This window comes from Schistocerca nitens, chromosome 5 (assembly GCF_023898315.1).
Source record: "Schistocerca nitens isolate TAMUIC-IGC-003100 chromosome 5, iqSchNite1.1, whole genome shotgun sequence".
NCBI classification, from domain to species: domain Eukaryota; kingdom Metazoa; phylum Arthropoda; class Insecta; order Orthoptera; family Acrididae; genus Schistocerca; species Schistocerca nitens.
Window position 1 is genome coordinate 336,833,801 of NC_064618.1, and position 14,802 is coordinate 336,848,602.

A 14,802-nucleotide genomic window follows, 5' to 3' on the forward strand; every position below is an offset into this window, starting at 1 on the left:
TGAGGATAGATTTATCTTTAAAAAAAAGATCATCTAAAATGATCATGTATTGGAGAAACTGAAATGCACATGGAGTGTATAAAAACAAGAAGCAGTGAGGACACTTTCATGGAAAGCACACATAGAAATCTGGGTGTAGTTCCTAGAGATATATAAAAACTACATGATTGTACCAAAAAAGTCTGGATTAAAAATTTTAATGAGCATAGAGAGTAAAATAAAACATCAAGCAAACAAATATTCCATCGAATTTAGTTATTATGGAAGGACGTTTGTCAATAAAGAAGATCCACATACCAGAGACACTTATTAAGTTAAAGAATCTCAAGATATAAAGATGGCAGTCTTGGAAAATCCATAAATAAATTTTAAAAATGGAAAAACACCTATGATAGTATTTACATGGACCTGACACTTCAGAGCAAATAAAAAAAATATTTTTGTAAGGATTAAACGACATATGGGAAAAACCTGATTATTAGCCAGTGTCTCAATCATTTACATCTGAAAGCAGAGGAAAAACAAAAATTGAGGAGGTATATCAATACTGAAATATTTTTACAATATGGGACAGATCCAACTATATTTAAATCATAATTGTAACCAATAACAACAAATATTCTACAGGATGAACAAAGTGGATTCTGAATTCATGTATTGTTACAATGTTTAGAATTAAACAGTGAATTGAGAAGAGAATATAATACAAGTCTGTTTATGTTATTCTTATACGCAGTCCTTGATTTCAAAATATCTCAAAAACAAAGATCAAGAGATAAGTTATGTTTATTGCGAAAGCTGTAAGAATCTTATGAAGTCTCGAAATATTTCGAATAGTTGCTAACAGATGGCACTGCATGTTGTGCAGTTCCTATTGTACCCATATTCAAAATTTATTGTGTCCTCTATGAATGGTCTTTGCAGTTACATCACAGTCTTTTCGAAATGTCCACCACTTGGAGTACAAAGATGGTACAAGTAGTGGGGCAGAACCTAAACTGGGCCAATTTGCATGTTGCCAAATTTATTCAAGACAGCAATGGTAGATGTGGCAACATCACACTGTTGCCATATCTACCACTGCCATCTTGAATAAATTTGGCAACATGCAGACTGTTCCACTTTAGGCTCTGCCCCACGACTTGCACAATCTCTGTACTGCAAGTGGTGGACGTTTTGAAACGACTGTGATGTGACTGCGAAGACTGTTCACAGAGGACATGCTCAATTATGAATATTACCTGATGATTTCATGGGTTTTCCACCTCCCCTCCCATTACCTATTTCCCTCTCCCTCGCCTCCTCCCTCCCCGCCACCCTCACCTCCTCCACGCCTGTCTGTCCCTCCTCTCCCAACCCCACCCCCTCCCATCACCCACCAGGGGATTGATGGGGAAAGCTTATAGTCTGTCCTGAGCTGTTGGTGTGGTAGGATCTGTCTGTTTAATCATTTATTGAAATTTGTAGGTGCTATCCTGTTGGAGGAAGTATCCACTACAATCAGAAATTGTCGAGAAAATTCAGGAAGGTGATAGTATTTCCCTATTATGTTAAATAACAATACAATCAGAAATTGTTCAAGAAAATTCGGGAAGGTGCAAGTATTTCCCTGTTAGGTTAGATAACAACTACATGTTCTAATTACACAGCTATAGATCATCAATATAAAAAAATCATATCATCTATATGCACAGCTACTCTATCCAGTACATACTGCAAAAAAGTGGTAGCAAAAACCTCAACTAAAAATTGTATAAAGGTATGTGAAATACTGAAGAAAACAGAACCCCAACACAGCAAAAACCCTCACATAAGGTTCACCTACAGGTCATATAAATATCTAAACATATTATAAATATTGTGAAGTACAGTACCCCAACATTCCTAAACTATGTGTACAGATCATAAGCACATACCCTATGAACAGCAAATGGTGTCTATAATAACAGATGCACCATCCACTAACTGCTCTGAGCAGAAAACACCATTACTTCACATGGACTGCTGACAGTTCCATGAATTTGTGAGCTGTGGCCCAGAGCACTGGGAGTGCATGGCTCCCTATGTCTCCTTCCTATGGCGAATGCTGTCTGACTGTTCAGGCATGTGCACACCATGTGTGCTGCTGCATGATGGCCATTGGAACTACCGCACTTGGACTATATGTGCACAGTGCCCAGCAGCCTCCGCATTGACATCTAAGACCTTGTGTAATCAGGTGGTCAGCGATGGACTGCTGCTTTGTTCATGTAGCCCGTGGATTTCTATTGTTGCAGACATTGCTGACTGCTGGTGGCTGCTTGTAATGCCTAGTGGACTCACCTATTGGAAACTTGCTTTGTTGTTGTTTGGCAGCTCTGGGAAACATGCACACTTAAGGGCTGGTGACCACTTGAAACACTGACAAAGAATACAGTGCTTCCGTTCTCGTGCTTCCAGTCTTTCTCACAAAGGTCAGCAAGCGTGTTTCCCAGGACCAAATGGGCAGCATCTGGCTTGTAGGAAAACCAATAGCAGGTGGGACAAAGACATTTCATCCTTCCAGGAAGGACTGGTGAACAGCTGGGAGTTAAAGGTCGTCAACCTTCTGAAACACTGACAAAAGAATGGTATGTTTCCTGTACCCATGCAAACACACACACACACACACGCACGCACACACACGCACACACACGCACAAGCAGGTGCTTCAAAGACATTCCTCAAAGTTGTAAAAGCTGTCTTATTCTTCTCAGACGGATGGGCAAACACCTGCAGACTTAAGTGTCACTAACTGCCTGAACTGAGGAGGGGAGGGGGAAATACCGCTTCTGTAGTGGTTGCTTCAAAGACGTTCCAAAACCGTCCTGGAGCACATGGACACTGAGAGAAAATGCTTGTTTTGATGTGGGACATCTGATTTGTAGCAGGTGGGTTAAAGACTGACTACTTTACAATATGTTTCCTGTTCTTCCACTGCTTTCTGTACGTGAGCGGAGCTGGAGGATATCAACAATACCTGTCAAATGCGTCTGAGCCTGCAGACCAGTGTTCTTGCTCTATAGAAGCATTCCTATAGGTTTCCACCAAACGTAAGTGTTCCAATTGACTCCCACCAAATTTGTCACTGGCCTCCAGAACTGAGAAAATCCCAGTCCTTCTCTACCTCCACCCCCCTCCCATCCCCACCCCTCATCTGTCATCGCTGCCCCCTCCCACCTGGAAATCGGTGGGAAAAGCTCACTCTGTGCAGAGCTATTGATGTGAAAGCAGTTTTGTGTGTGTGTGTGTGTGTGTGTGTGTGTGTGTGTGTGTGTGTTAAGGAAATTTATATGTCAAATAACAAGTCCAGGAGTAAACAAAGTTATTGATAACCACCTTATAGATTTTATAAAGTGTCTAGGCACGTGACTACGAGACACTCTTACGTCTTTATTGTTTGTCCAAGGAACAAAGCATTATCAGGCTGTACTGGTGTTTATACAGGAAAATATACTGCCATAGTTCATACAGACGAGTTGGTCACTTTGGGTCAGTTGGTACAGTACTATGCTCTAGCATTTGTAGTAAAAATTCGGTAGATTCGAAAAGAAGGCCACATGACTAATTCAGATTGCAGTAGGTTGCCAACTAACTTTCTGATTCTCAGCCCACTGTACCATAGGGACCCAGACATTCTCTTGATGGTTGGCAGTATAGCTTTTTTTAACTAACTAACATCGAATTTCTTCCGAGAGCCATGGCAAAGTTTATTCTTACATGTCAGGTACAAAGATGGTATGTTTTTGAATTATAATACATATCTTCTTTTGTTCCTGTAAACTATAGACTTTATGGCTTCTACAATTAGCTTTGTTTATACTAGCACTTCTAGACAACAGAATTTGGGGATTTTAACTGTATCTCCTATTTCCTCCATGACACTATTGTTAAAGCACTTCACATCTTTCCGTGTGTACTATCAACTCTTCTCCTACACTTTCTTGCGGTATTTCCGTATAGAACTAAAAGAAATTTGTGCGAATTGCTAAGGGACCAAACAGCTGCAGTCGTCGGTCCTTAGACTTACACACTACTTGAACTAAATTAAACTAATTTATGCTAAGAACAACAGACACACACCCATGCCCTAGGGAGGATTCGAACCTCCGGCGGGAGGGGCTTCGCAATCCGTGACACGGTGCCTCTAACTGCGGGGCCATTCCGCGCCGGCTAGAACTTAAAGTTTACAACTTCTGCAAACGAGGGTCCATTAAAGGTAGGTACTACATCGGTTTTAAACTTCGAAAATGGATGTTCTTTGCTAGGTGCACAATGTCCAGTTCGCTACATTTAGATGTAACACAGCCATTGTTTTAAGTATTTCGAAATGGAAAAGGAGATTTATAAACATTTTTTTTCCGTATATACTTTAACGTAGTAAACATTCTGTGGTGTGCGTACTGTAAGACCTTCAGTACACACACCATCAGATTATTTGACTTGTCGCTCTAACGAAGTAGGCGAGTGTCAGCAATATGTCTCGTGGTCTTATCGTGGCGTGTTTATCTTCTGCCATTAGGTCAGACAATAGAAATGCCACTTGCACGCTTAGAGTAGCAGATTGACGGTGACCAACTTTAAACAGAACTTGATTAGTTTTCACACACATTTATTAAAATAATAACAAGCATAAAATTACTTCACTTGGTTCTGGATGCTATTTACAATTGACAATCTGAAGTTCATTTGGTATCTTATTCTCACATATATCTCTGATACTTGACAAAAGTTTCTATACATTTATCTTCATGGCTATGTACACGAATATGGTAATCTTATTAGGTGCAGACTGAAACATGACTATAGACTGGTACAGACAAATGTAGACTCACTAATCGGAGGTCTGTACACTCGTTATAATACCTCGCGCGTTCATGTATCACTGCGCGAGTGTGATTATGTGAGGAGAAAAGGTTCCACATTAGCAGTAATCTCATTGGCTGCGTTACATATTAATACGCGGATCGGCGGAAGCAGAATTTGGTCCGTCTCTATGGCAGCGCCATCTTGTAGTTTCGAGACGGATGAGCGCTGTGCCTGCGCTGTTGTGCTTAGCGGGGCGCGCTCTAGTGAGAACGTTGTGTACACGCTGACTACGTGGAACTATGTACACAACAAATTTACAGTTCAATTTAAATCGGCCAGCACTCCAACACATGACCAATTTCTTTAACATTACATACCGCCCCTTCTCTAATTGCTGTGGTGGTGTTTCGGAATTTGAGTACAAGCATGTGTAAGCTTGTAAGTAGTTTATACAATGTAATTATGTGTATGTAACTGTGAAGTGGTTGTCCTTTACCAATTAAGATCTTTGAATTGTCAGAGGGAAGTGGAAGTTTGTTAATAATGTTTAAAAATAATGAAACTTTATAAAATATGTATGCTCATAAAAGAGAAATTGTACTTTGAATACTGGTTCATACTTACGGAAGTTGGATTATATGATGGAAAAGATGTAGGGAACCCCTCCGCTACGGAATGCGCTTGGCGCGCGATAAAAGGTGGATTTAGCTGTCAATCTGGGTGGCAGGAGAGAGAACATTAAGCAGTCAGTGGCCAGCAGACGTACAGTCAATACCGTGGATGCCAAGTGAGAAATTCGGAAGCTGATTTATGTTGAAATCGCCTCGGATGTGGTTTCGGCTGTAATATGGGGCTCTTGTATTATCGAATGGCTCTAATATGATTAATACGTCGCCAAGAAGAAACCTGAAAAGAGCATTAAATAGCAAGAGGTGAGACCAGATAGCCGCCACGTGCTTGCCACCACTATTGAGCCACTGCTCCGCCAACTTCAGGAAATCGGATATGTATCTTACTATGGACCTGCACGTTTGTATAAGAATATACAGCCTACAGTTGCCGTTTAGTGTAAATGCAGATATTTTGTATTCCCCAGGCCACATTTCTCCATACACTGTGGTTAGAGCCACATGTAAACCTTGCTTACATATCTGCAATAGCTACCTCTTGTTCATACTGCATGTTTATATTCTTCCTTTATGGCAGTTGTCTCCGCAATATACTCCAGTTTTCGTCTCTTGACTGCGATGTCCTCCATTTCCAGTTTCCTTTTTCGTGCACGTAATTCATTAACTGTACTTACGTGAGAGATTTCCTTAATAGGGAATGATTTAAGTATGTTCGGCACATTGGTTCTTTCCCGTAACACTTGTGGAATACCGGACGGTGCGGCCGGGCTGTTCTAGACGCTACAGTCTGGAACCGCGCGACCGCTACGATCGCAGGTTCGAATCCTGCCTCGGGCACGGATGTGTGTGATGTCCTCAGGTTAGTTAGGTTTAAGTTGTTCTAAGTTCTAGCGGACTGATGGCCTCAGATGTTAAGTCCCATAGTGCTCAGAACCATTTGAACTATTTGAACTTGTGGAATACCATGGTCTATGGGAACCAGACCCAATTCGGCAGTACCGATATTTGATAATATTGTGGAGAACGATGTCCTAGATTATGAAAAATATATTTCTCCCGTTTTAATATAACATTTATGTTTGACACTTATATCGTGTTTGTTAGAGTCAGTGTTGAGAATCTCCACATAGTTTACAGGTAGGTCATTAAAACAGTATGCAGGTAAAACATGACTTATAAGCTTTTCTCGGTCTTGAGAGTCTGGCAGACGTACTTGTACACCAGTCAGTTTACGGGTAATCCTATTACGCCAGTAGACAAAATGTAGAACACTGTTAAACATCGCACAGCAAATTATTATTTAGCTGACACCACATGAATGCGATGGGCGCAGAGTACAGGGAGCACATTGTAAATACTATTTGTTAGAGTCTAATACATTTAAACAATCTTGCACAGGGTCGAACACACGATCCATTATGTGGTTGTATATTGTAGCCTACAGCCTGATAATGCCGTGCTCCTTATACAAACAACGAAGACGTAAAAGAGTCTCGCAGTCACGTGTCTGGACACATTATAAAATTTATAAGGTGGTTATCAATAACTTTGTTTACTCCTTGACTTGTGATTTGACATATAAATTTGTTATATGTCTTTGCTCTGCAACTGGAGCTCGTCCACCTTAAACACTCAAGCCCAAGTGTCGTGTCGTTGTCCACTATCACACTGGTGTTTGCCTGGCAGTCTCCTTCTCCGCAAACGTTGTGGTATGATATTAGGTGGCCTCACATCTCCATACTGTTAAAAATTCAAGCAAAATTCAGCGTTATGTCCAAATACACTCCTGGAAATGGAAAAAAGAACACATTGACACCGGTGTGTCAGACCCACCATACTTGCTCCGGACACTGCGAGAGGGCTGTACAAGCAATGATCACACGCAAGGCACAGCGCACACACCAGGAACCGCGGTGTTGGCCGTCGAATGGCGCTAGCTGCGCAGCATTTGTGCACCGCCGCCGTCAGTGTCAGCCAGTTTGCCGTGGCATACGGAGCTCCATCGCAGTCTTTAACACTGGTAGCATGCCGCGACAGCGTGGACGTGAACCGTATGTGCAGTTGACGGACTTTGAGCGAGGGCGTATAGCGGGCATGCGGGAGGCCGGGTGGACGTACCGCCGAATTGCTCAACACGTGGGGCGTGAGGTCTCCACAGTACATCGATGTTGTCGCCAGTGGTCGGCGGAAGGTGCACGTGCCCGTCGACCTGGGACCGGACCGCAGCGACGCACGGATGCACGCCAAGACCGTAGGATCCTACGCAGTGCCGTAGGGGACCGCACCGCCACTTCCCAGCAAATTAGGGACACTGTTGCTCCTGGGGTATCGGCGAGGACCATTCGCAACCGTCTCCATGAAGCTGGGCTACGGTCCCGCACACCGTTAGGCCGTCTTCCGCTCACGCCCCAACATCGTGCAGCCCGCCTCCAGTGGTGTCGCGACAGGCGTGAATGGAGGGACGAATGGAGACGTGTCGCCTTCAGCGATGAGAGTCGCTTCTGCCTTGGTGCCAATGATGGTCGTATGCGTGTTTGGCGCCGTGCAGGTGAGCGCCACAATCAGGACTGCATACGACCGAGGCACACAGGGCCAACACCCGGCATCATGGTGTGGGGAGCGATCTCCTACACTGGCCGTACACCGCTGGTGATCGTCGAGGGGACACTGAATAGTGCACGGTACATCCAAACCGTCATCGAACCCATCGTTCTACCATTCCTAGACCGGCAAGGGAACTTGCTGTTCCAACAGGACAATGCACGTCCGCATGTATCCCGCGCCACCCAACGTGCTCTAGAAGGTGTAAGTCAACTACCCTGGCCAGCAAGATCTCCGGATTTGTCCCCCATTGAGCATGTTTGGGACTGGATGAAGCGTCGTCTCACGCGGTCTGCACGTCCAGCACGAACGCAGGTCCAACTGAGGCGCCAGGTGGAAATGGCATGGCAAGCCGTTCCACAGGACTACATCCAGCATCTCTACGATCGTCTCCATGGGAGAATAGCAGCCTGCATTGCTGCGAAAGGTGGATATACACTGTACTAGTGCCGACATTGTGCATGCTCTGTTGCCTGTGTCTATGTGCCTGTGGTTCTGTCAGTGTGATCATGTGATGTATCTGACCCCAGGAATGTGTCAATAAAGTTTCCCCTTCCTGGGACAATGAATTCACGGTGTTCTTATATCAATTTCCAGGAGTGTATAAAGGGGAACAGTTGTCTACTTTAAGCTGCTGCAATATTCCAGGCAGATCTTCCATTGTAACGCCAATTTTAACGTGGACTGATTCCACTCTATATGGCGTAGCCAAAGGGTTTTTGTATTTCTTCGTAAAGGTTTCAGTGTTTCCTTGCCGATTTTTTTCCAATATTCCTCTTGCTGTTACACTGTCGTTCCCACGTAGGGGATAAACGCAGTTTCGCCTTGACACCATGTCTCGCAGTGACGAACTAGGAGAATTTACTTCGTAGATAATAGTTAAACGATCCACACATCTCCTTCTTTAATATTACATACCGCCCTTTCTCTAATTGCTGTGGTGGGGTTTCGGAATTTGAATAGAAACACGTGTAAGCTTGTAACACCATTATCGATTGTAAATAGTTTATACAATGTGATTATGTGTATGTAACTGTGAAGAGGTTGTTCTTTACCAATTAAGATCTTTGAATTGTAAGAGGGAAGTGGAAGTTTGTGAGGTATATATTGTAAAGATTTAATAGTGTTTAAAAATAATGAAACTTTATAAAATATGTATGCTCATAAAAGAGAAAGTGTACTTTGAATACTGGTTCATACTTACGGAAGTTGGATTATATAATGGAAAAGATGTAGGGAACCCCTCCACTACGGAATGCGCTTGGCGCGCGATAAAAGGTGGATTTAGCTGTCAATCTGGGTGGCAGGAGAGAGAGCACATTAAGCAGTCAGTGGCCAGCAGACGTACAGTCAATACCGTGGGTGCCAAGTGAGAAATTCGGAAGCTGATTTATGTTGAAATCGCCTCGGATGTGGTTTCGGCTGTAATATGGGGCTCTTGTATTATCGAATGGCTCTAATACGATTAATACGTCGCCAAGAAGAAACCTGGAAAGGGCATTAAATAGCAAGAGGTGAGACCAGATAGCCGCCACGTGCTTGCCACCACTATTCCGCCACTGCTCCGCCAACTTCAGGAAATCAGATATGTATCTTAGTATGGACCAGCACTTTTGTGTGTCTGCATTTTCAATAATAATTGAAGTGATAAAAACATGTGTGTGAACTTTGGAATTTTCCTGATCATAAAACCGTTTTAGGATCCTATCATAAACGTGCAAAAGACTGAGTATCCTGTTTCTGGATAATCATTGAATTGTTTGTACTCTGAATGTGCCAAAGTTTCAGCGCTAAAGTGTATAAATGTTGCTAGTTAAACCACCTGCTTTACAGGTAATGAAAAAGACACACAATTTGACTTACGGGAAATTTGATTTACCATGAACTAATTTCTGAAGTTTTATTTGAGAGTAACAGCTGAATAAATTTCTATATAGTATTGAAATATAAACAAATTCTAGAGGATTAGAAATCCATACTAGTGTAATGCAATTTGTCTCTGAAAGAGTAAATGACAGTTTATGGGCCCCACTATATTCTTTTCTATAATGAGAAAGTTAAACTAAACATTGCTTTTGCTAAAGGAATCTGGAGCATTTCCATAAAAGAGAGAATATTAAAAAGTGTTTGTACAGTCTTACTTTATTGCATTTGTGACGTTTGTGTGTTAGTTAAACTAGGACTCTTGCCATGCTTCACTTAGTCTCGTGATGTCTTTGATAACTTTTTGGTGCTGAATTGGATAATGGTTGAGATGGTGACTATTACTAACAGGAATAAAGTACCATTTATGCTTCTGTGACTGCTAATTTATGCGAATGATAACTACTGCTAACCACTGTTCAGTTCGTCTGGTAGTTGTGTGTATTCATTGCACTTCACAAAGAGAGAAAGAATGAAAGTCCCTGTTGCCAAATTAGAGATAAATTCTTTGAACGTAATGTTTCCACATTATTATGCCTAATTAGGCTGGCGACCGTTTATTATTTCATTCACAAAAACTGTCACTACTTTCATTATTTCCTAGCCATTAGGTAAACATACGGTCAAATACAAAATTCCTCCCCGAGGGTAACGTTGGTTGTGAGGGCGTTATACTTGGCGCTAACTTGAGCCAAGTACGTTATAGGCTCTGCCTCAGTATTCTCTGAGTGATTGAATGCTTCAAAGCAGTCTCTGCTGCAACTCTTCAGACGCATTTTCCGTGGCGACATTATCAAGAGTAACTGCAGTACTACAGTTTGTCTGGAGCCAACATTCCCAGGTAGGTCACCGGCCACGCAGCCTGTCCTTCGGAATTTGGGGATGAGCTCGCGAATATTTTTCGCGTCGGGTACTTTTGGAACACTAAATCCCGTTTGAAAACTGCGCCTTGTTGCCGTAGGACTGTGTTCTAACCACTCCAGTGCTATAAAAACATTCTGTTCAATGGAATACACTATTTCAATCTCCTTTCCCGTTTCAGCGGTGGATCTAATCGCTCCGATCTACGGCGATTACAGCGCCATCTGTTAGTAGCTTTACGAAATGTTTCGAAACTTCTCTGTAACTTCAGCATACAATTCTTACAGATTTCACAGTAAAAACACTATTATCTGTAAGAAGTGAATCGCTCACAAGCACTGATCTGCAACACGCCACATATAGGAGGATGTGTAGAACAGCGGAATCATAATAAGGGATTTAAATGGCAGAGACGCGATGTGCACATAGGTCCAACAGTGCCCTCTTTTGTGTCACTGGACAAGTCAGTGTTACGCAACGCTCAGTCGGTGCGGAACCGTCATACGAAGTGGAAACGTGTAAACAATTGCCACTAATGCCTGGTCGATATCACAGAGTGGTATATTGGCACCTTAGTGCATTCGAATGGGGCAGAATGATTGGAATCTGGGCGGCGGGTCTGTCGTTCCATGACATTGTGGCTTGTACAGTGCACGCTGCTTCGACAGTGAGGCGTAAGTGGAACTAGTTGACCGAAGAGGGCCGTACACAGCGCTGACAATGTGAACACAGCGCGGGACGACCGCCATCTTGTCCGCTTGGCCGTAACGGATAGAACAGTTTCGTTCACAGTGTCGGCGCGACGTTGGCGCCTGCGACGGGCGGTCGCCGCCGTCTTCTGTGGGCTCGACTGGTGACATGCATGCCACCTCTTCGGCTTCCATTGACCAGAACACACCAACGCCACTGTAGTGTTTTCGACTGAGCCCCGCTTCGGTTGTTCTTACAGTTGCGACCGCATATGCGTTCGACGCCGCCGTGGTGATGGCAGTCGGACAGGCTATTATTGAGCGGTGTGAAGGGACATTGGCTACAACACGTCTTGAGGGCAATCTGAACAGCTGTCGCTACATCAACAAGGTTCTACAGTCCGAGGCACTAGAGATGGGTCGAACTCGTTCATTCCCGTGAACTACTTCATTCATTTCACTCTTTGCCGTGAAGCGTTCAAATGAAGTAGTTCATTCATGAAGTACGGAAGCCTGGCGAAGTTGCCCAGTTCGCCGCTCAGCCGCGGCTACGCTCGCTTCGCCTCGCTTGTACAATAAAGCTTCGTAATACTTCATAATTTACCAACAGATGGCCGAACTATGCAGTAACGTGCACGCAACGTTTTACACACTTACAGCGTCTGAGCTAACTTAAATAGAGCATGGTCGAAGGGGACAAAGGAAAAATAAACAGAGAAGCCTGTCACATATAAAGAAGGTATTACATTTAATCTTGCTCGACATTTTCTCATGAAGCGCCCAAAAAAGTCGTTATCTGCCAAGTGAAACATTTGTTGTATTCATGGACTGAAAACTAGGGCTACCAACGAAATGCAGTCCAATTTTATGTTCCTTTTAAAATTTAATCCAAAATAGAAAGAGTATGTTTACCACTGTCACAAAGTCTATATATCTACGTTGAGTAATGATTCTGAAGTTTTCCTGTAGATTTTATTTTTGTTGAGAATAATAACCCTCCAGATTCAAAACGTAAACTGTCACCTGTAGTCATTCGTACGTTTTCAGGTAAAACCCCTCTTTCAGTGTTATTAACAAACCTTTTATTTTCATGTTTGCTGTGCGTGCTCACACAGCCAGCCTCTTCATTTGTATCTGTAATATTCATTTGTCCGCAAGCGCTGCCAACGGTAGGCTACCGGTAGACGCTAAGTATAACTGAACTGCACAAATAGTCACGGGTAATGATGTCAGCACTGCAGGAAGCAGCTGACGCTGCCTTCCCCTCGCCCCTCACCACCACAACCCATCGCAAACGTATCGTTTCCCACAAACGCCGCGCGATTCGTCGACAGGCAGTAGAGGGGGAACTGAAGTGAAAGGAGAATGAGTGACGTAGCGCCGATGTAATGGGATGAGGGAGAAGGGAAGAGAGTGAGTGAACTAGAAAAAAGTGTGGAGTGTGTTCTCTGTGAAGAGTTTGAAATACCAGTTCATTGAAATTGAGTGGTTAGTTCATTTGAACGACTCAGGCCGGCCGTTGTGGTCGAGCGGTTCTAGGCGCTTCAGTCCGGAACCGCGCTGCTGCTACGGTCGCAGGTTCGAATCCTTCCTCGGGCATGGATGTGTGTGTGTCCTTAGGTTAGTTAGGTTTAAGTAGTTCTAAGTCTAGGGGACTGATGACCTCAGATGTTAAGTCCCATAGTGCTTAGAGCCATTGGACCATTTGAACGACTCATTCGCGGGCTCCCCATCACTACGAGGCACTGTCCAACCTGCAGGCCGCTCCACATGCCATACTTCAGGACAACGCCTGACCGCTTGCGGCGAGGGATGTGCAAGCCTTCTTCGAAGAACGACGGGCACCTCAGCTTCCGCGGCCTGCCCGATCGCCTCAAACGTCGCCCATCGAACATGTCTGGAATATGGTCGTTCGGCAGCTCGTTCGCTCAGGTCGTCCTGCAGCCACAGGTGATGCTTTGTAGACGTGCCTACCAACCCCGCTGAGTATTCTCCACCATCTCATTCAGACGCTTATTGACTCTATGCCACGACATCTAGCGGCTCTGAATGCAGCTCGTAGTGGCGCTACACCGTGCTGAATTTCCACAGTCACAGTGCGTGTATAGGTCTGCAATGCTAATCGTTTGTCTCTAGTCGGTGGTATAAATTTCACTGTGATCACAACTCAAGGTGTTGGTGTTCCACTTCTTACAAACAGTAGTTCACGTCGTTTATTGCACTCGTCTATCGATTCTTCCATTATCCAAATCGTGGTGCTTGCCTTTCATACGTCCCACATTATATATTTCCTATACGGAATTTTCACATTATTCTTTTTCGATGATGATGCTTGGTTTGTGGAGCGCTCAACTGCGCGATTATCAGCGCCCGTACAAATTCCGAGCCTTTTGCTCAGTCCAAACTCGCCACTTTCATGAATGATGATGAAATGATGAGGACAACACAAACACACAGTCATCTTTAGGCAGGTGAAAATCCCTGACCCCGCCGGGGATCGAACCCGGGACCTCGTGTTCAGGAAGCGAGAACACGACTGCGAGACCACGAGCTGTGGACTATTCCTTTACGATTTTTTCTACAATTTAGTCTCATAACAGCTCTCAGATCCATGCTGCTGCCAAGAATAATATACAGAAGAATGGAAAAGAAAACTGAGGATGTGTTAGACGACGATCAGTTTGCCTTTCGAAAACGTGAAGGCACCAGAGATGCAATTTTGACGTTCCAGCTGATAATGGAAACAAGACTAAAGAAAAATCAAGGCACGTTCATAGGATTTGTCGACCTGGAAAAAGCGTTCGACAACGTCAGGTGGTGCAAGATGAGAAGATTAGATGGGTAGATCACATAACTAATGAGGAGGTACTGAACAGAATTTTGGAGAAGAAAAATTTGTGGCACAACTTGACTAGAAGAACGGATCGGTTGGTAGGACATATGAGGCATCAAGGGATCACCAATTTAGTATTGTAGGGCAGCGTTGAGGGTAAAAATCAAACAGATTCAGAATGATGTAGGTTGCAGTAGGTACTGGGAGATGAAGAGCCTGCACAGGATAGAGTAGCACGGAGAGCTGCATAAAACCAGTCTCTGGATTGAAGACCACAACAACAACAACAAACTATAGGGAAAGACAGGTAATATTCAATATGCACAATAACCAAGAGCAGACAATATGAGTGGAACACTCAGAACGAAGTGCTCGAATGAAAAACGTTGTACGAGTAAGACAGGAATGTAGTCTATCGCCCCTGCCGTTCACTCTACGC